Source organism: Pogona vitticeps, chromosome 3, assembly GCF_051106095.1.
Source record: "Pogona vitticeps strain Pit_001003342236 chromosome 3, PviZW2.1, whole genome shotgun sequence".
NCBI classification, from domain to species: Eukaryota; Metazoa; Chordata; class Lepidosauria; order Squamata; family Agamidae; genus Pogona; species Pogona vitticeps.
The window spans coordinates 234,088,545-234,109,379 of NC_135785.1; the positions used below are offsets into that span (position 1 = coordinate 234,088,545).

Below are 20,835 nucleotides of genomic sequence, written 5' to 3' on the forward strand. Positions count from 1 at the left end.
TATTCAGCTCAATGAAGCAGCTGCTTCACAAGTAGGTTTACTTTATCCATAAAGTAAGTCACAGGCTTGAGTTTACAAGAGCGGAGCAGAACTGTTGAGGACAATACATTTTGGAGATCACTCATTCATTGGGTTGCCATAAATCAGAAGTGACTTGACAGCACATAACAACAACAAGCATTACAAATGCCTATAAAAATCCCAAAAAGCAGATTATATTGGCTTGTCATTCTGCTTATTGTGTTAATCCTAACAAAGCAAAGACTATAGCCCATTACTTTTCATGGCCTTTCTATTCATACTTTTGCAGCCAGTGCTTCACCTTGCCTTATGATACTGTCTATGTAAATTCCATTTCAGTTAGTTACATATCTACATACTTCAAAGCATTTTTCTCAGCTAGATTTGGTGTATTGTTAACTGGCTACAGAAATCACATAACCTCACTGCCTTCTGATTTCTTGATGGCAGTCTCCATTGGAACTGATGATTAAGTCAAGGTATATAAAATCTTTAACTATTTCAATTTCCTCATTGTCAACAGTCTATAGTTATTCTGTAGTCAAGGTTTTTGTCTTCTTAACGTTCAACTGCAGTCCTACTTTCCCACTTTCTTCTTTCACTTTCACTAAAAGCCATTTTAAGTCATTGCTGCTTTTCTGCTAATAAGATGGTATCATCTGCATATTTTAAATTACTGATGTTTCTTCCAACAATTTTCACTCCTACTTCATCTGAATCTAGTCTGCCTTTCTGAATGATATGTTCTGCATACAGACTGAACAGATAAGGGGATAAAATGCACCCTTTGCTTGTAGGAAACCATTATTTCTTTCCATATCATGTCTTAACGGTTGCTTCTTGTCCACAATACAGGTCACACATCAGGACAACAGAGGCACACCTGTATCTTTCAGAACAACCCATAGTTTCTCATGACATACACATGCTCTGCTGTAGTCTACCAAGCATAGACTGATCTTCTAAAATTCTTTGGTGCCCTCCGGTAGCCAGCAGATAGTTGCAATATGATCTGATTTTAGCTTTTAATATTGTTTCTTTTTAAGCCACCTTGGATCCCTTTAAACAAACAAATTTCCTTCCCAGATACCTTTGAAGAAATTTGCTGGCGCTCCTTTGTTCTTGAGGATTTGTTCTCACAATAGCCAGGAGGTGGAAACCACAGAACATGCTTCTTTTCTTCTGCAATGTTGCGCTAGAGCTCATCAGCAAATGCTTATCCATTTACTGACCAAACTGGCAGGAAGATATTTTACATTAAAATGTTGATGACACAGAAAATCCCTTGAGCATTGGTAGTAGTGGCCAGATTTTTTATCATCATGACAGTGAGAACAAGAAAGCAATTTACTCTGATGCTGGAAGAACATTTGGCGGGATTACCTCAGGCAAATACTCTTCTGTACATATACATGCTCGAGCTGACTCTACTTAACGCCCATGCAAGCTCCTTTGCATCTAAGGTTACAGTGATTTGTTAAGGGTTTCCTTTTCCTTGTCTGCTGACCACAATAATAAATAAATACATAGATGAGTGGCCTTATAAACCAACATTGCTCCAAGTTATTTTTCTCCCCTGGGGAGAAAATTCTATCAGACAAAGTATATTGCATAATTTGGGAATGCAGGCTAGCACCACCATGGGAATGAGATATTCCACTAATGAAATAAGTGGTATCTCCACATAGAGTTTGTCATTCACACTGGTGAGGGGAATTTTAATAGTCATAGGCATTTGAACATGCAGATTAACTCAAGTCTAAAGAGGTTGGCAGCTATTACCCAGGCTTAAGGTTTCTTTCTTTCTTTCTTTCTTTCTTTCTTTTTCTTTTTCCTTTTTTTTTTTTTGCAAAACTACATGATGGAAACAATGTTGCTGTTGAAAACTCTAGCCCTAAAGAAAATATTGTCAGTCTTAATTTAAAAAAAAAAACCTCCCTAATTTGCAAAGGTTGTTCTCAAACCAAATGCACAAAAATGTGTCAAACAACTGTCAAAAACCTAACCTTTCTTTTTTAAAAAAAAAAACAAAAGCAATATAATAACCTATAATGTCTATTATTTTGAGGTGTACAATCTGTACTACAGCGATCACCAGGAGACACACAATTTTTCCACAGAAAGAAATGCAACCAGACATTTTATAGGTGAATGTTATGAGTTAGGATGTGATCACATGGGGAACCCTTGCAGAGCAGGGCTGGTGCAATCTATTTCCTGGCAATCATACAACATATGCCTCCAGCCATCCCCAATCTGTGCCCATGTTGTAGGGTTTCTACTTTTGAGGACTGGGCTGAACAGAATAGACAGAAGGGCTGTTTTAATGGAGATAACTCCTATTAAAGTGAGCCTTTCGGTTGTGATCAGGTGTGCACTTTTCTAATCCTCTAATCCCACCTTTATGGGGGTGGGGGAGAAAGCAAGCAAGCAGATCGATACCGTTAGGAGATTCTGCAAACTATCCCAGAACAAAAATAATAAATGATCATCATTGAATGTGTTGGTTTTCCAATGTCTTCTCTGAATACAGGAAAAAGTTACCTGGTTTGCACTGTTCGTGTTTATTATATTTTATGGTCAGGGCTGAATAAAACAGACCTGTGTGTTTCCCCCTGCTTTACATGCTTTTTTTGATCTCTCTGGAAGGTTTGTCTTATTTCCAAATGGGCTTGAGGCACAATGAGTGTTGAAACAATTCCTCATTCTCTGTGATTTTCAGAGTCTTGTCATGCTGAGATCCCCCAATGAGACTTCCCTCTGCGCCTGCATGATTTCCTGGCTTTCCAGGAAAATAAGATCCTGGTGTAATCTCCCAACTCTTTTGCTGGTTTGGTTTATTATCCCCATTGATCTGCACAAGAAATTGCCAAATTCTGTGTGGTTTAATTCTCCTTAGGTGAATCTTGTGCAAAAAAGAAAAAGAAAAAGAAAAAGAAAAAGAAAAAGAAAAAGAAAAAGAAAAAGAAAGAAAGAAAGAAAGAAAGAAAGAAAGAAAGAAAGAGAAAAAGAGGAAGAAATGAAAATTAAAATAATGCCTCACATTAAAATATAATAGGTAGCTGTTAAAGTGCCACAACACTGGTGTCTTCTTTAATTTTTAGGTATTTCTTCTGTTTCAGTTAACATGTTTTTCTCCTTTTCTGATTTATTTTACCTGGTGCAATTTATTTTACCTGGTGCATTTTTGCTACTCATCACATGACAAAAGTATTTTAGCTTTCTGCATTTTAGAAAATGTTCTCCGTTCGTCTTACTATTTCATTGTTTGCTAGCCGCTCTAAGAAATTCTTAGTATCCTGCAATAAAGTCACATTTCAAACGCTCTTTTCTATAGTCCCCTATAGTCCTTCTCTCTGGAAATCTCTGTGGAGCATGGGCAGAGACAATCCAAAGGTCCAGGGGCTGTCTAGACTCATCCTTGGACCTCCTACTACTGCCCCCCTTCTCATTTTTTAAAAAACAAAAATATTTCCTTAAGGATCCAATTTTTATAACAACAACAACAACAACCTTTAGGGCTGTGAGAGCCTCAGAAAGAAGCCCACAAACCTTGGAATAATTGCTAGCTATGCCCTCCAGAGGGCAGAATGGGAAGTTTTTGGGGCAGGAAAACCCCACATTTTTTTAAATGGACATATTTGTGTTGGGGTGCTGGGGGAGAACATTAACACCCAATGATGGCATGCAGCCCTCAGTCCACAGATTGCCCGCCTCTTGCATAAAGAGTTAAAATCCTTCTGAGCATCCTCAAACAGTGGACCTTTTCAATTCTTTGCATATGCAATTGGACAGCATGCAGGCATGCACACATAAAGTAAAAGCTGCCTATTTAGTTACACAAGTCACATAGTCTAGATGTGTGTGGGGGGGGAGAAAGAAACTAAATTGTAAGTTATCTTGGTTTTAATTAAAACATACCACAGTTTCAGCAAATGAGACTTAGTGCTCATCATATCTATGAGAATTATAAGAACAGGCTAAATTTTTACTATGGACATAATAATTATGGGTTTCAGCGGCATTGTTCTTTTTATGTAGACATTGTCTAAAGGTATAAAAAATAGCAGTTTTATGCAGCTGGTGTCTCTCCATTCAACAGAAGACTCTAGGTTCCAGCTAAGGTTTATCTCAGGAATGTGAAGAATACAGTGTGAGGCAACTTCTACCCCTACTCACTGCAGAGCTCTCTGACCTACACTGGAAGCTTGATGGACCTTTCAGAATATTTTAAGAGCAGTGGCCAAGGCTGGCAGGGGGAAATTACCACAAAATTGTCTTATTCTTTGCTCTGCTGATACAGGCATCTCTACCAAATCAACAACTCTCTTTCTCAGTGTTAGTATTCTAACTGGATGCAAGCACCATCATCCCAACTGATTGTCATGACCACGGAGCCCAGCAGACTAAGACACAGAATCACAAAGTGGGAAACTGGTGGTGTCAACCTGGAAGGCAATATGGAATCAAGAAACATTCGGATATTGATTTTTTGTCTTGAGATGCCAGAGACCTGTGAGATTAAAATTTTAGAGTTTCTCAAATGATATTTTTAAAACAAGACCAGCAACAGCACTGCTCAGCATTGGGCCAGTATATCCATGTCTAAAAGTGCAACAATTCATGTAGTGCACCAATGTTGTAGGAATCTCCATGTAAACCCTACCATGTGGCAATGGAACTATTTTAGCAGCAGCACACTAATAGTGACATTCCCAACACAAAAAGTGTGTTTCACATCTATGTTGTTGAGTTTTGAGATAAAATCTAGCTTTGAGTCCTTATTGTTTTATGACTGTGGATCTCCTCATCCTCCTCGTTTTAGCTTTGTTTTAGCTCTGCCCGTTGTAGACGATGTACACCATGCTTCTATTGTGCATATTATTATGACATGTACTATCTTCTCCTCTCTTGGGAGAAGGGAACAGTGGAAAAGTAGAAGTAGAATAAAATGTTTGAGTGGTGCACTACTTCTGTCTTGTGTTTTGCTGTATGAAGTGGTCATGCTAATACCCTCTACAACCAAAATGGCTTGATGGTAGGGTTGCCAGATTTCAGGGCGCTGGCTGATGTCTTAGGCAACTGCTGTGGTCCTTCAGGTCTCCAAGTGAGGGGGTGATGAATCACAGGATGGGCAGTGCTAGAGGAGAGGTGTGTGTGTGTGTGTGTGTGTGTGTGTGTGTGTGTGTGTGTCTGTGTGTGTGTGTGTGTGTGTGTGTGCGCACGCGCACATTCTCTGATTTCCAGTTTTGCTCTTGGAGTCTCAATGGATGGGACACTGCTGCCCAGGCTAGGATATATATATATATGTATGCAATGGGAGGAAAAAAGGAGGGTGGGTGCATGTTATTTTCCATTAAAAGTATGCTATCCAACTCCAAGCACCCTTCTGTTCAAGTATGCATAATTGAAGGTACTTTCCATCATACCCTTTTTTATGATAGAAAAAGCAGAGGTAGAGTATGCTTTTAATTATATATCCTTGAATTTCATCATGAATATATCAGCATCAGTCAAGCTACTGGAGTCTCACAACATATAGTTTTTTCAAGGTTTTTTTTTCTCTCTTTCCAATCTTTTAAAAACAAACTGGTAAATAAATGTGACCTAGGAAACTGTCTGTGTTAAGTCTTTTTTTCCCCATTCTAAACATCAACGGTAATGAGGAACCTTAGATTAAATTATTTATATGTTTATATGCAGTCATCCATGTGTTAAAATAGATGTATTCTGCCTTTTTGCCTTAGTTGGTCTCTTCAAAGCTACTTACCAGCACCAAATGCTGCAGTAAAAATTCATAACTCAACCGAACAAAGGACTACTCAAAAGTAACTGGCTTGCAGCTATGTCTTCTTACAAATGGAGGAGCTGAAGTTAAATTAATTTAAAAGCCACAAAATAAAAATATGAGGTTTCTGAGGATGATGAGGCCAATCAGGTCTTCTAAAGTAGGGTGTTTCCCAATCTAGACTCTAGAATGTTGAAGACTCTCCTGAGGCAACATACATCTGACCTGTGTGACCCAGTTAGCATGGTGGCAGAAGTGGAACTTCCTGATACAATTAAAAAGGGTCACATTATTCATCATCACAACCAAACCAATGTGACGTATCCCATACTCTTGTGGGACCATGCTGTTCCCAGGATGGAATGAGTGAATTATAGAATGGATTTTTTTAAAAAAAGAAAGAAAAAAGAAAGCACTCACACGTTTGGACTCATTAAAAGGTATGGCAAATAAAAGCTAGTTAATCTTAAAAGGTGATACAAGACTTCTGGTTTCTCAGTCACTCCCAATGGTACTTAGTCTTCTGTATTAAGTCTTCTTAGTACAGAAGTTAATTGTCTCCATATGTAAACTAACCATATAAATTTCCTTCAGCAGATTTTTTATATATAATATGCAGATATACTTCTTTTTTTAAGTGAGGAAGGGGTGTCAGACTGTTGCTCAATGATTCTATGTATCTGTTAGCATAATCATATTAAAACTGCAGAGCTGGAAGGGACCCTATGGATTATTGAGTTCATCCCCTATCAAGGAGGCACAGTGGGGAACTGAACTCCCAACCTCTAGCCCCACAATCAGATACCTAAATCACTGATCTGTCTAGCAGTTCTCTTCTTCATAATGCTTTATTGCTATTATGAGGGTCAATTATTGCTTATCATATTTTCTTATACCCATTATGTTTAGTGTTATGTTATTTATTTATTTATTTGATTTGATTTATTTGATTTGATTTATACCCCGCCCATCCGGTCTAAAAGACCACTCTAGGCGGCTATTCCTGGATTAATATAATACATTCTACTGTGAATGCAAGACAAACTGCTTCACCTTAGTCAAAGTCCTAAATACAGGGAATCATTGAGTGATAGTATTATGTCTTGCAGTACAGGTAAGCTTTCAAATGGATATATTTTGTTAATTATGTTTTTACTACAAACCTACTTCCTTCTAATCACATATTACCTGCATAACGTATTTCTTTTGCCATGGACAAACTACAAATATAATGACGTCTGCTGGTTTTAATTTCTTGGACTTAGCAAGAGCATATACAATACTGTGGAATAACATGCTACACCATTTCTCAGATCACATGATAGGATTTTCCCAGTGCTGTTTCCTAAGCATAGTTTTAAAACAGCATGTGGCTATACCAAGATACGTACAATATCAATAAAGAACCCTTTACAACCTGGTGTTATGTAATGTACATTTTTAATGCTTCATGTGAAAGCTATATAGGCACAGAGGATTTGGGAATTATAAATTATATAGACATTAGATTCTCCATAGAGAAAATCCTTCATCCAGAAAGAACATATGTTACACAGCTTTATAATTATACAGACAATAAAGACGGAGAAATTGGTGATTGGTGGAAGAATTCAGGGTATTGTGTTTTAGCTATAAAGTGCCATTCTTTGGAAAGTTTGAATGGCTTGTTTAACCTTGCTTCGCATTTCCTTGCTTTCTGAATTGTATTTACTTATTTGCCAATCAAAATAGTCTGCCAAGGACTTGATAATGATGCATGTTCTCAACCTCAAGTTCACCTTCTTAAAGAATGTGGTGTGTGTGTGTGTGTATGTGTGTGTGTGTTTTCCCATGAACCATTAATATTATTTCAGCATTATATCTTCAGTGAGCTTTATTAAGCACAGATTGAAATAAAGTATGCACAGTATACTGAATACCACATGGGTTATAAATGCTGGATTGAAGTAATGAATCATGAATACTTTCTAGACAGATCCAATCAGCATCTGCTATACTACATTGAAAATAACCATTGACAAACCAGCCAGTTTTCTAGTGTTGACAATGTTCAGTATGTTAATCCTCTTGTGTGTTACATATCATAAATAAGCAGACAGACAACATGGATTCTAATATTCACTTGTAGCTGCATTTCAGAGACCTCTGTCACTTTCTATTGTGGCTGGATAGAACACTCAGTGCATAAACGTAGTTTGAAACTTTAGAACAATATAACTACACTCCAGCAATTTGAGTGTTACAGTTCTTTTTACACTGAGATGCTTGCCCAGACATCATCTCAGTATGTTTTCCAGAATTCAGTAAGACAAACAGAGTATTAAATAACAATTTCAGAGGGCAGCATTTATAAATGCAGGACTAAAGGGATGTTTTATTTTTTCAGATTAGATTATAAGTAAGATTCAGAACAAATAAAAGCTCATTAAAAACATATTGAACCTGGCTTCCGGATGTGTAATAATAATTCTAAAATGCAGTCATTTTTCATGATCCTCAATCCCCTAAAGGGGATCCAAAATTCAAGCATCTGTGTCTATTCATATAAATCAGTTTCAGCTATTTATTTATTTTATTTATATCCCACCTATCTGGCCTTGTGACCACTCTAGGTGGCTACCTTCCATTTTTACCAGGAGTTGGTCTTTTGTAAAGCTAATGAGACTTGACCACCCTCTTTTCTTGTATTACACAAAGGCCAACTGATAGCAACATTTTTGCCCCATCATTCACCCACTTCCCTTCCCGGTATACTGAGGACTGAAGTTTTAATTAGAATGATATGAGGGTGTGGGACATGAACACCCACCAACTGTCATGAGCAGGTCACTTCCTACTGAGATTTAACCTGTGTAACCAGCAACCCCTCTCCTTGGGGAGAGTGGAGGAAGTCTCTGGGGTATTGATGAGCTGTAGGCCTATCACTTCCCTACTTGACCCATGCCCAGTGTGGTTGATAAAAACCGCTAAAGGGGCCATGATTAAGAGGGTCATGAATATCATAAATTCATCATTGAGGGAGGTAATCCTCCCCTCACGTATTAAAGAAACTATAATCTGGCCCATCATTAAGTGCCCCAGTTGGCAATGGACAATTTGAACAACTTTCGTCCAATAGCCAACATACCACTCCTGGGCAAGGCAACCGAGAGAGTGGTGGCAAATCAGCTCCAGACATATCTGGAGGAACAGGAGTACCTGTCTGGATTCAGGCTACGGTGAGGTACTGAGACGGCACTGGTCAAACGGCAGGATGACCTTTTAAGAGAGAACTGACATGGACAGATGTTCCCTGTTGGTACTCCTGGATCTTTCAGTGGGATACCGTCAACCACAGTATCTTCCTGAACAGACTCTTGGCGATTCTGAGCAAAGGCTTAGGATTGAGCTGGCTCTGGTCTTTTCTCAAAGACCATGTCCAGAGAGTTCAACTTGAGGATGGAGTGTAGGGCCCTTGGACCCTAAGGTGTGGGGTAGCTCATGGATCTGCACTGTCTGCAATGCTGTTTAATATCTATGTGAAGCTGCTGGGGAGGGGAGTTCACCAAGACTTTTGGAGAAAGGTGTCGTCAATATGCTGATGATATGCAACTCTATCCCTGTTACCACCTCTGCAGTGGAAGCTGTCCAGATACTTCAGCTCTGGCTGGCTTCAGTACTGGAATGGACCAGAGCTAACAGGCTCAAACTGAACCCAGACAAGGCAGAGATTTTGTTCCTGGGGGGCACCCCGAAAGATTTGGGAGACTCATCCCTAAGCTGGATGGCATTGTCCTCCCATTTAGAAACAAAGTTCTTAATTTGGGTGTTCTTCTGGACTTGGCTCTTTGTGGGAAGTCCCAGATTGCAGGCATGTCCAGATCAGCCTTTAACCAACTTATCCTATTCACTCAACTCCACCACTATCTAGACAAGAGCACCACCGAGACCTTGGTGCAGGTGCTCGTCATCTCCTGGATCAACTACTTCAATGCTCTCTATGTGGGGCTTCCTTTGAGGATGATCCGGCAGACAGAATGGTGGTTGGTGCAAGCAAGTTTGACCATATCACCCCAGTTCTGGCTCACCTTCACTGGCTACCCATTGTGTCCCAGATCAGGCTCAAGGTTTTGACTTTCACATACAGAGCTCTCCATGTTACTTGTTGGAACATCTTTCCCCTCTGTCATCTGCTCAACCCACTAGATCATCACAGGTGATTCTCCTTCAGAAGCCAACCTGAGTGTGGCCCATAAGTCGTCTACTAGAAGTAGGACTTCTTCGTAGTAGTTGCAACCTTTTTAACTAGTTTCCAGAGGAGCTGTCCTTGTGGACATTCATGAGTCAACTGAAAATGTGGCTTTTCAGGGAGGCTTTCCACACTGGCCCTAGCTGACTGAAAGGAAAGGAAAGAAAAGGGAAACCTAAGGATTGTAGCAGATGATATTGACTGAAATTCTGTTGCTTAGTGTAGTAAGGAACAACTAGAGTCAGCCCATTGTCGGGACTTGGTGACTCAACTTCTCTTTAAGTATCACTGATTCAACGGGCCTACTCTAGTTGCAACTTACTACACTGAGCAACAGGACGTTGGCCTGTTTTTGCCAGTCAAAAGCATTTTGACCTTGACTTCACTATATCACTGCCCAGTCTCTGATATACTATGTCTTGAAGTACTTTCTGTAAAAGTCCAGAACTATTTTATGAAGTGCACTGGCAAATGGTGAAGGCTTCTGGGAATTGCAATCCAAGAACATTTGGGGACCCCAATTTGAGAAGCATTGACTAGCATATGGGTTCTCAGCACCAACCTGTCTAGTTTGGGCCAGTTTAGGACTTCACTGTAAACTTTAAGCTAGTTCAGATTCTGGCATTCAATGTGTTCTCTTCCCTGCATTTAAAACCTCTTATGCATGAACAAAAATCAATGCTTTGGATAAATATGTCTAATGTTACAAGTTTAAAGAGGCAACCAGAAGGTAGACAAAGACTTGTACCACAACAACTTCCTATTCCTATACAAGTCCACAAGGAAAGCAGAGGGTTGTTTTGGTTTAGTGTTATCAGCAACAGCAGTACCCACATTTTAGGGATCATTTGAGTGCTTTCAGAATCTTAAAAACTTTTAATTATTCCTTTCTTGTTGAAGCATTTGGTGGTTCCTTGTGCCTTCCAATCAGCCCAATAAAATCATGTTATTTTAAAAAAATCTAAAACTTAAGCAGATTTGCCTGACTTTTCCCAGACAGCCTTGCTGTTGTTTTGCAATCCACGACACCTAAATACTATATTGCCAAGTGCTTTCAAAGCCTTCAAGACTGACTCCTGAACAAAGCTATTTTCAAGGGCAGAGTCAGTGAAATCCTTAAGATACTATAATTGCTTGAAAACTTAAATATAAGCCTCCAATTCTGTAACCAGTGGAGAGGATAGTTTGTGGGATACAGTATATTGCATCAGAATCTGTCAAGACACTAGGCTATTATTCTATCTTGACAGCCTGAGTTACAAGCTTCAAGTGGGAGTGCACCATTTTCAATAAAGTAAATATATATATAAAAAATAAATATAGAATGAAGCTAGCCTGTTCTGAATGTAGTCTAGGTGTCCAAAAATTTCCTTCTGAGGGAACTTTAATACTATTCCCATTCGAGCATTAAGGCTACAGAAATCTCACTCTATGAAAGTGTCAATCCCAAATTCTTGTTCTGGCTTTGTGGAAGATGCATGAATTCATTTTGCATGGATTAGAAGGTGCCTGCAAATCCAGAATACCAGACTGCTTATTTCAGGCAAGGGGATACTTCCTTCGGGACAAATAGTGATTGGAAAAAAACTAATGAACAAAGTCCTCTTCTGTGCCTTCATTTTCTATGTTTTAAAAGCCCAACAAAATGAGACAGATTTATTTTATTTTATTTTTTATTTTTTTGTATTCGGAAAGGCTTTCATGGACAGGATCTAATGGTTGTTGTGGGTTTTCAGGCTCTTTGGCCGTGTTCTGAAGGTTGTTCTTCCTAACATTTGACCAGTCTCTGTGGCCGCCATCTTCCAGAGGACAGGAGTAGCACTCTGTGCAAATAAACTGCACCAGATCACAGAGTGCTATTCCTGTCCTCTGAAGATGCCGGCCACAGAGACTGGCGAAACGTTAGGAAGAACGACCTTCAAAACATGGCCAAAGAGCCCGAAAAACCCACAACAACCATCAGATTGTTTTTTTGCTGCCCAGAGTAGACTATTTGTCTAGATGGGCGGGGTATAAATCTAATAAGATAAATAAACAAATAAAATAAAATATAGACAGCATTTTCTATTTGAAATATTTTAGAGAAGAATTAAGATGGGTAATATAGCAAGTAGATAAGACTAAAAGGAGTCCAGATTATCATTGAATATTCCTCTAGGTAACTGAGCACTAACTTTTTGTCCTAGCAATGTTTTTTTCATTAAAAATATAGGGCCTACATATTATGTCCCTGAAACTGTTCATGGCATCTGTGTCCTATGCCTTTATGTGCCATCAAGCTACTCCCAAATTATGATGGTCTTATGAATTAGTGACTCCAAAATGTCCTATAATTGACAGACCCATTCAGGTCTTGACTGAAGGCTGTGTCTTTCTTTTTTGAACCAATTAATCTCATACCCAGTCTTGCTTTTTTTTTCCCCCTATTGTCTTCAAATTTCCCCAGCATTACTGTCTTTTCTAGTGAGTCTTGTCTCTTATGGTGTGCCCAAATTATGTTAAATTTAGATCATTCATTTGTATATAAATGGAGTTCAGGCTTGATTTCATCTAGTACCCATTTATTTGTTTTTCTGGTGGCCCGTGGGATTCTTAAAGCTCTTCTCCAATACCACACCTCAAATGAGACAGATTTTTTTTTCCTCTCAGCTTTCTTCATTGCCCAGCCTACACATCCATGCCTAGTAATTGGGGACATCATAGTATGGATTAACACTTTGGGGGTCTTTCTATTTCTTTCTTATCATAGTTGATTATTTTTTCACTTGTACCAAAATTGTTCTTGGATTTTCATTACTCTGTACATGCTATCTCCCATTTATTCACATTTCAGACTTAGTTTTATGGGAACTCTTTACTTAGTGAAGGGATTAAAATTAAAGTCCAGAAGAAGCTATCATACGGTATTTCCTTTTATGCATCACTTCAGAATAAGAAAATCTGGACAGCTAGAGGGTGAAATGTGCTATAGAAATAAAAATAATACTAATGCTAATGCTAACGCTAACGCTAATACCAAAGATGCTGATGATGCACCCTCTGTTCAATTTGTAAAGTTGCAGCAAAGTTTTAGAGCCATGCACCTTTAATCAACTGGTGGTGAGTGGCCACCATTTGCTATTCCACTTCAAGCAGCAAAATATCTTTGGTGGATTCTGTTCCAACTAAACATCAGAAGGCGATGGGCCATGCCTCTATTAAGTGACAGTTTTGCCTGCACAAAGGTTTTTATTGCCATAAAAGAGATCTGTATGGAACAAATTGCATAACCTTTGCCTCAATGTTTTGGACAGCCAGCAATCTTTGAACAAGAAGAACACTGAGGAGCTGCTCTTCACAGTAAGGAAATGAGGTGTCTTAAGATCAAGGTAGTGCAAAAAGAAGCAGGTGAATTCTTTTCATGACAGGAATAGCAATGCTAAAGAACAGCAAAGGCTTGGAGACAAACCCCTTGCCTAGCAAAGAGATAAGCAATTAGGAACAGCACAGCGAGAATGCTGAGAGTGCCCTTTGCCATCACCTCAATCAAGCCATTTCCATTTTGCAAGGTTTTTCCTCAGAGGATATAGAACAGGCTTATGCCATGTTGATTCTCCAGAGTAAAAGTCATGTCAGGTGACACCGCAGGCCTTTTGTCCCTTCTCTCGCCTTGCTTCACGTTCGCTCTGACTGAAGTGGAAAGGGCTGTCACTTCGAAGATGAAATATATTTACAAATTAATTAACTTTTTCCAGTGGCCCAGGAATTAAATTCTCATTAACAAGAGTTCTGCCTTGAGTGACAGATACTCAGGTCATTGAAAGAATAAAATACAAGTTCTTTTCATCTCTCACATCCTAATATCCGGCCTCCAATGATTCTCTCCTTTCATCTGAGTTCCTTTGGATGCTGTCCCATTTGCCTTTCAAAGGTGGTGCCATTTGCTTTGGTGTACTAAAGAGGGTGTTTGATCTGAGAGGAATTGAAGCTATTTCAACAGAAAGCAGGTCTATGTGCATCTTAGGCAGAAAAAGAAAGAAAGAAGGGAATTGATGTAATGTAAACACACTAGTGTAAATGAACATGGAGCCTGCAGTATGTGAACCAGTTTGGAATCTGATCAAGCATGGCTCGGGTCAAAGACTGCTAGACCAGCACCTTGTTCACATTGCTGAAGTGTCAGAAATCAATTACTTCTGGTTTATGGAGACAAATCTGTCCTACTGCCTCCTGTACCAGAACTTCACCAGACCTGTTCATTTAACTGGGAAGGGCTACTTTTATATTGCATTCAGGTATATACTTCTTGCAATAAAGCAGAAATGGTGATATATCTTTACTTCATTTGTAAATATTTTGCATTACAATGGATTGGGTTTTACAGCATTATATGAAAAATAGAAATAGACCATTAATGTTTCCGTCTGAAGGTTCTCAGAGAGCCACAGGAGGCTGCCTTATGTTGAATCACAGCATTGGTTCATCAGGCCCCATATTGTCAGTTCTGAGTGATTTATTTATTTTATTATTCATTTATTTTATTTTTATGCCGCCCATCTTACCAATGGTTATTCTGGGTGGTTCACAACCAATAGCAAAAACATAAAAAATACATCAAGTTGCCTAAACGAAACTCAAAACAAAGATCAAAATCAGAATTAAAACAGGCGACAATTACATTAAGTGTTGTGATTCTCCAGGTTTCAGACAGAATTCTTTCCCTAATCCCACCTTAGGATCCTTGGCACTCTTTGGTGGACTAACCTGGCCTAAATCTCCTTATCTTCCAAAATCAGACTAGATCTGCTGCAGTAAATAGCCACTACCGTGACAGACAAGAGACGGAGCTTCCCCTGCCCTGCAAGATTCCACAGTTTGTGCAAAATATCTATGTACAAACTAACATCCTTTTTACAAACTAAAGAAATGAAGAACACACAGGAAACAGACATGGAAAGACTTCCTGATTGTTCAAACAACCAGAAAGAATACATCCAATGCTTCTAATTCCAAAAGGTACATGAAACAGATCAGCAGGTTGTCATAGTTTTGTGTAGGTTCTGTAATTTAAAACATGATGACAAATAGAAAAACTCTCATTGATACCTACAGAAAATATGTCACCCTTTTGCATTTGAGGGGAATTTGCATTTTTCTCATTCTTCAACAACATAAGACAAGTGAAGATTTACATTACTCATATACAGTCATCAATAAATCTTGCGGCAATGAATTCCACAGATAAAAAGAAGTACATATTTTTATAAGTTCTGAAACTCAAATCATTCAACTTCAGTAGATTAACCCGGCTGTTAGAATAATAAGAGTTATGTGATAAATGCCATTGCTATGAACACTCTTGGGGGAGAATGCCCTAGCACTGCCCTCATTGTCATCACATTGTTTGTAATCTCTGCACAATGTCTGAAGAAGAGAGGTCACTCACATGAAGGTTTTATCCATAAGCAAAAGCCCTGGAAGTTGTTCTTGTTCACACACAAGAGCCTACATACTATGCGGCCCCACCACTTCTTCAGATTGGTCACTGAAACTGTGAAGACATTATGGGGAGGGGCAGGAGAGGCATTTCCCTTGTCATATGCTCATTGCATTGGCATTTATAATGCTCAAACAAGGCCAAAGAAATTCTTCCTCATGATTAATTTCCGAGCACCATACACTGTACTATAGAGTTATGCCATTCCTCCCCTGTATTTGCCTTTTTTTCCTTAAGCCAAAAGGTCTCCATGATTGCCACATTTCTCCACTGGGGAAAAAGATGAAAGGATTTAGTGAAGCTTGTTGTATGAGCTTTTATTTGTGGACTAATCATCAGTGTGTGATGCTGAGCTAAAGCTCTTACAGGCAAAACAGAAGAGAGCCATATAGAGGAGGTCTATGACTCCCACATCTGCATGTACATTTAGAAAGGACGGAAAAGCTTTGTGTAAATCTGAACAAACAACAAAATCCTCCACCACATGCCTTCTTCACAGTCTGTGGCAAATCTATACCCACCCCAGCAAATCCCTCCTTTCTGTTTAAACTTAATTAGTGGTATCTTGAAATGCTTTGGCACATACAAAGGAGAATGGGGTGACCTTTGAAGCGAAATTAAAGAGCTAGCCAGATAAAGAAAGAAGCCTTGATGACACTGAGGGATTTCTGAAGCTTCCCGCTCAAGTTCGTGCCTTGCAGGAAATGGCAGTGCTCTGAGGAGGAGTAATTGCTGCTGCCTCTGGTACGTCTAACCAAGTATTTTATGTTGGTTATGAAGTATGGTGTGGGTGTCTGTGGGTGTTTTCTCAAGTATTTATGAGACTTTTTGATGCCTTTTAAATTAATATTGGGATTTTAAATTGTTTTGCATGAGCTGCCTTCAGGGCCCTTTTCAGTCAATCCGGTATTATACCAATTTTTAAAATAAAATAACTTATACAACAACAACATGCCATACCTGACCCATATTTAAAGCAGGCATGTTTCTAAATCTGTGGGAATGTCAACTTGCAAATATTGAGCTCCTGCCAGCTTAAATTTAATTGGCTCAGACGATATTCAGTATGTAAAGTGCTATATGAAGACATAGGTGCCTTTGTTGTCCATAAGCCATATGTTGGTTGGTCAACTTTATATTCTGTTCCAAGCTACCTCACTGTTTTCCAGCACGCAGATAATCCTGTCTTTCTTAGGGCAAAACTATATGTTAACATAGCCTATAATTAGGAATGGAAATTATTTTTGTTCTGAAAACCATTTGACAATCACACTAAAAGTTATTCTGCATCTCCTGTAATTTGCAAATTATCTTACAATATTTTAACGGCTTGTCTTTGGGATGTAAACACCTGCTTTCTTTGAAGTTATGGTTGATCTGCCTGAAATACCTCTGGAATATTAGTGGATTTTAGCCTCTAATGATGAAATATTACTAACATATAGTTTGGCCCTTCATCTTTACAAAGTCTTGGTGGTGTTAATAATCTGTTTATGACCTTACAGCAATCATATTATCCTCAGCATTTGAGACTAGATTAGAGGCTTATTAGAGAGGGAAAGGTGCAAGCTAGTTTGACTAGAGAGTATGAATGGACAACACATTAGACAGTATCTCCCAACAAACCCAGCCCAAGACACATTTTACACTTGAGGCAAGGGGAAATATTATGCTGCTTTTCCTCCATTCCAAAACCATAAGCCATGCAGATCAACAATGGACTAACCACGGTGAGCATTCAGCATCCTCTGAAGCATTTGAAGGAGTAATTCTAGTTTAGGAGATGTAGGGCAGATTGGGCCGGGCATATCTCATCCTGTTTTGTTACAGAACACAATCACAGAGGGATCTGGAAAAGAATCACTGGGATAGTGCTGTCCCCACTTGCCCCCAACCATCTGCTCCCTGAGATGACTGCCTCACTCTGCCTAATGGTAAGGTCAACCCTGCCCTTCTGGGAAAGTCCTTAAACTCATAATTTGGATTTGTGAAGCTCTTATATCACTCAGGAAATTTCATGCGGTTTCTCAGAAGTTCTATAGTAAATATTTCTAGAAGAAATAAAAAATTGTGTAGGGTTATTACAATTCCTGCCTAAATTACATGTTTCCAACCTGTGCACAATTTTTCCTATTCCTCTACAGAATGGGATATTTCCTCTGCAGGATTACAGGAATGTTCATTAAACTGTGCTGAATCTGGACATTTCTTGGACAGAACAACAGGCAAAAATAGGGGTGATGAAATAAAACCATGGTCTTATTTTTATAAGAAATTTCATAGGTGCAAAGGGGAGTCTTGGCAGAGTTTCATTTTCATGGAAAGCTCAGCAATCTCACTGACACAAGAGGTAGTTTTGGAGGGGGCTTGATATGCTAAGTCTCAGAAAATCACAGAGAATGAGAAATGTTGTGTGTACTTGTCATATCCCTCCTTGCAGACAATTTTTCTTCAACCATCTAAGAGACATACTCAGATATGAGAGATGCATCCAACTTGATTATCCCTAGGGATTGTTTTTTAAATTGTTTAATATGGTACCCCAGTCTGATAAACATTCCTGGCATCTGCCTTTGCTGTTTTAGCCAGTTTGTTCCAAAGCCAAAATAAATATAGTAGTTTCTTTACACTGTTAGAGAGAGAAAGCATGCAAGAGAGAAATTGCTTCAGTTGGTTTACCAATTAAAGAAGTAGAATGAGGGATTAGGGAATGGCCCATGGCTGAGTATAGGTTGAAGCTATGATATACAAAATATAGCTATGTGGTTGAAAATGACAGCCTAGCATCCATTCCTCACCATTTTCCTTTACAAGATTCAGTAAAACTGGTCGTTGTTCTCACCATCAGAAATTATGCATTTCACCACCATTACTGGCTGTGTAATAATTGGCTACACTTGCTCTGACCCAGGTACAACTGTATCATGACATCAAGGCATCCATTTCATTATGTGTTATGTAGGAATCTTCAACATGAAGTTGCAGTTTTAGGTAGCTGCCCTGGACTTATCACTTTGCCCTGGATAAATGTGTGGTTGTGTAACAGACAAATGAGAGGAAAGAGGTGCAATATGGTGTGGATTTGAGCACATTTTCTTGCCAACAGAGACAATTAAGTGGCCAAAGGATAAATTTCAAAACAATATAAATTCCCATAGCAACTAAGACATCACCTACAGAGGGTTTATAGGGAAGGAAGGGAAGGAAGATGGAAAAAGGAGACGCTGTGGTTATTAGTTCATTATTTATCTTCAACCATCAACCATCTGAAAGGAGGGGGAAGCAGCTGCCCAGCCAGAGCAGGTATGTAATGTGATTGATGTTTCATAAGTGGATTTCGAAAACTTGACTGAGCATGAAATCTCATCATTAACGTTTATGTCTTGAGTGAGTAGGGAGAAAGGGGAAGCAGGATCACGAAAGACTAAGGAGACAACTGAAGCAGAGAAAAACATGGTTACATTATAACCAAATAGTGATGGAAGGACAGCGCCCAGCTATGACGATTCAAGTAGACTCCAAGGGCAACACATTGGGTTTTGTAGAGGACATCAGTCAACATGTACCTTTCTCAGAATGTGACCACCCGTATCAACCTATCTGAAAAGCATATGTGCATCATATCTGTTGCACAGGTATGTATTGGTGCTCTTTGAGTGTTGTTTAGAGTCCCTTTAAGTTTGATAGAAGCCTCAAGAGTCACTTGATTAATCAGGGTCAGAATTTGACTTGGAGAATTAAATTAAATTGCAGCTCAGTTCTGAATCAAAATGTAGTTTTCCCAGCTTTCCTGTTGCCTTCCTCAGAGACATAACCAGAGGAAGGGAAAGATAATACTGTATTTTATTCTTTAGTTTGGCATGAAGTTAGGAGGCCACAGTGCTTCCCTCAAATTCAAGGTGAACATTATGCGCTGCCAAAAAATGTGCATTTTTAAACCAGGCAATAGAAAACGGAGAGGTGAGATATGCCCATCTGCCCTTTTTTGCACCTTGGAACAATGATCTGATGCACATCTTAGAGTGTCTCTGCAGATAGTATGAGAGAGTTTAGGAAGCCTCTGTTAGTTCGATTGTGAACCAATTGATATATTGATCTATGTGCACATGAAATGGTATTTAAAAAAATATTAAGCAAGTTAAAAACTTAAAAATTTATACAACCCCTTGTCCTCCCATGAAGACATCAACAAAGTCACCAATCTTTGCCCAGAGATAAAAAAAAAAATACAACAAGGCTGTCCTGGCGCTACTGAGATAAACAAGGACAAATGAAGTCACTATGAATAATTTGTTTACTTCTGGCTTCACTGTGCATAGATCAGAGGTTGGCAATTTACACACACACACACAAAGACATAGAGAGATTGATGCTTTGTGCAGGCACTTATTAAAAACCTGGGAGTTTTCCTTCTGATTTGTAACTACATTTCTAATCTTCTTGATTGTGAATAATGCACTAGCCATGTATCCTGAAGAAAAACAGAATGATTTCTATTACCTTGTTACTTTGAAAAACAGCACCATTAGCAATGCCAAGAATCTAGTAATGTCAGTTGACTTAAAGTTTTGGTTGGCAAAGGGGATATTTCTTCTTGCAGAAAACAATTTCCATTTTGAAATTGACTTCCTTGTTTAAATATTTGTGTACTCCTGGATAAAGTATTGATGGCTATTATATTTGCCTTGTTTACTTTTCAAGAGAATAATACACCTGGTAATGCTACTCATCAGTGAGATTTTAAAATAGTGTGCTATATCAACCTGATAATAATTAGCAGCTTGACTTTTCAGGGTGATTTTATGCATGTGCAAACAATGTAGTACATTGTAGCTCACATGGCTCTCCGCTTTGTGACCACTTCAATAGCTCTCTAATCTTATTTAGATGCCCATTGCAATGTAGAGGAAATCCACATGAGCATTTGTCGTGCTGTTTGGTGTGCTTATGGGTCTTTTTTTTCTGATGTCCACATGTGGAGATTGTACAGACCAATTTGTTCCAACCTACGCCTATCAGGAGGTTCTACTATTTTAATATGAGTTGGGGGGCTCCAGTTTAGTCCATTTCCAGGGAGTGTGGTTGCTTAGAATGGACTAAACTAGAACATCACAACTCCTTCTGGTGGCAATTTTTGGTTTCTGAGCCACTTCAGGATATCAGAAATTAAACACCTCCCCTGATCGTTGCCGTGATGAATAATTTTATTAAAAATAATTTCACTTCCCACTCCAGATACAATCAGGGGAAGCACTTCATTGACAATGAACTGGGTTACATTCAGACAGGAAGTGCATGCCAGATGGCACATTGCTCCTCCTC

At 38.9% G+C, this 20,835-nt stretch overlaps 2 protein-coding genes across 4 annotated transcripts in view; one reads left to right on the forward strand and one right to left on the reverse strand.

Moving 5' to 3' along the window:
- The window catches only part of LSAMP (limbic system associated membrane protein), a 1,273,416-nt gene that overhangs the window by 1,025,206 nt on the left and 227,375 nt on the right, over positions 1-20,835 (reverse strand). The window lies entirely within an intron of this gene.
- LOC110074022 (uncharacterized) overlaps positions 1-20,835 on the forward strand; it is a 36,429-nt gene that overhangs the window by 2,674 nt on the left and 12,920 nt on the right. The window contains exon 1 of the mRNA XM_078389967.1: positions 1-19,148. This exon is cut by the window's left edge and continues 2,674 nt beyond it. The gene's annotated coding sequence lies outside the window, so the exon portion shown is untranslated. The remainder of the gene's footprint in view (positions 19,149-20,835) is intronic.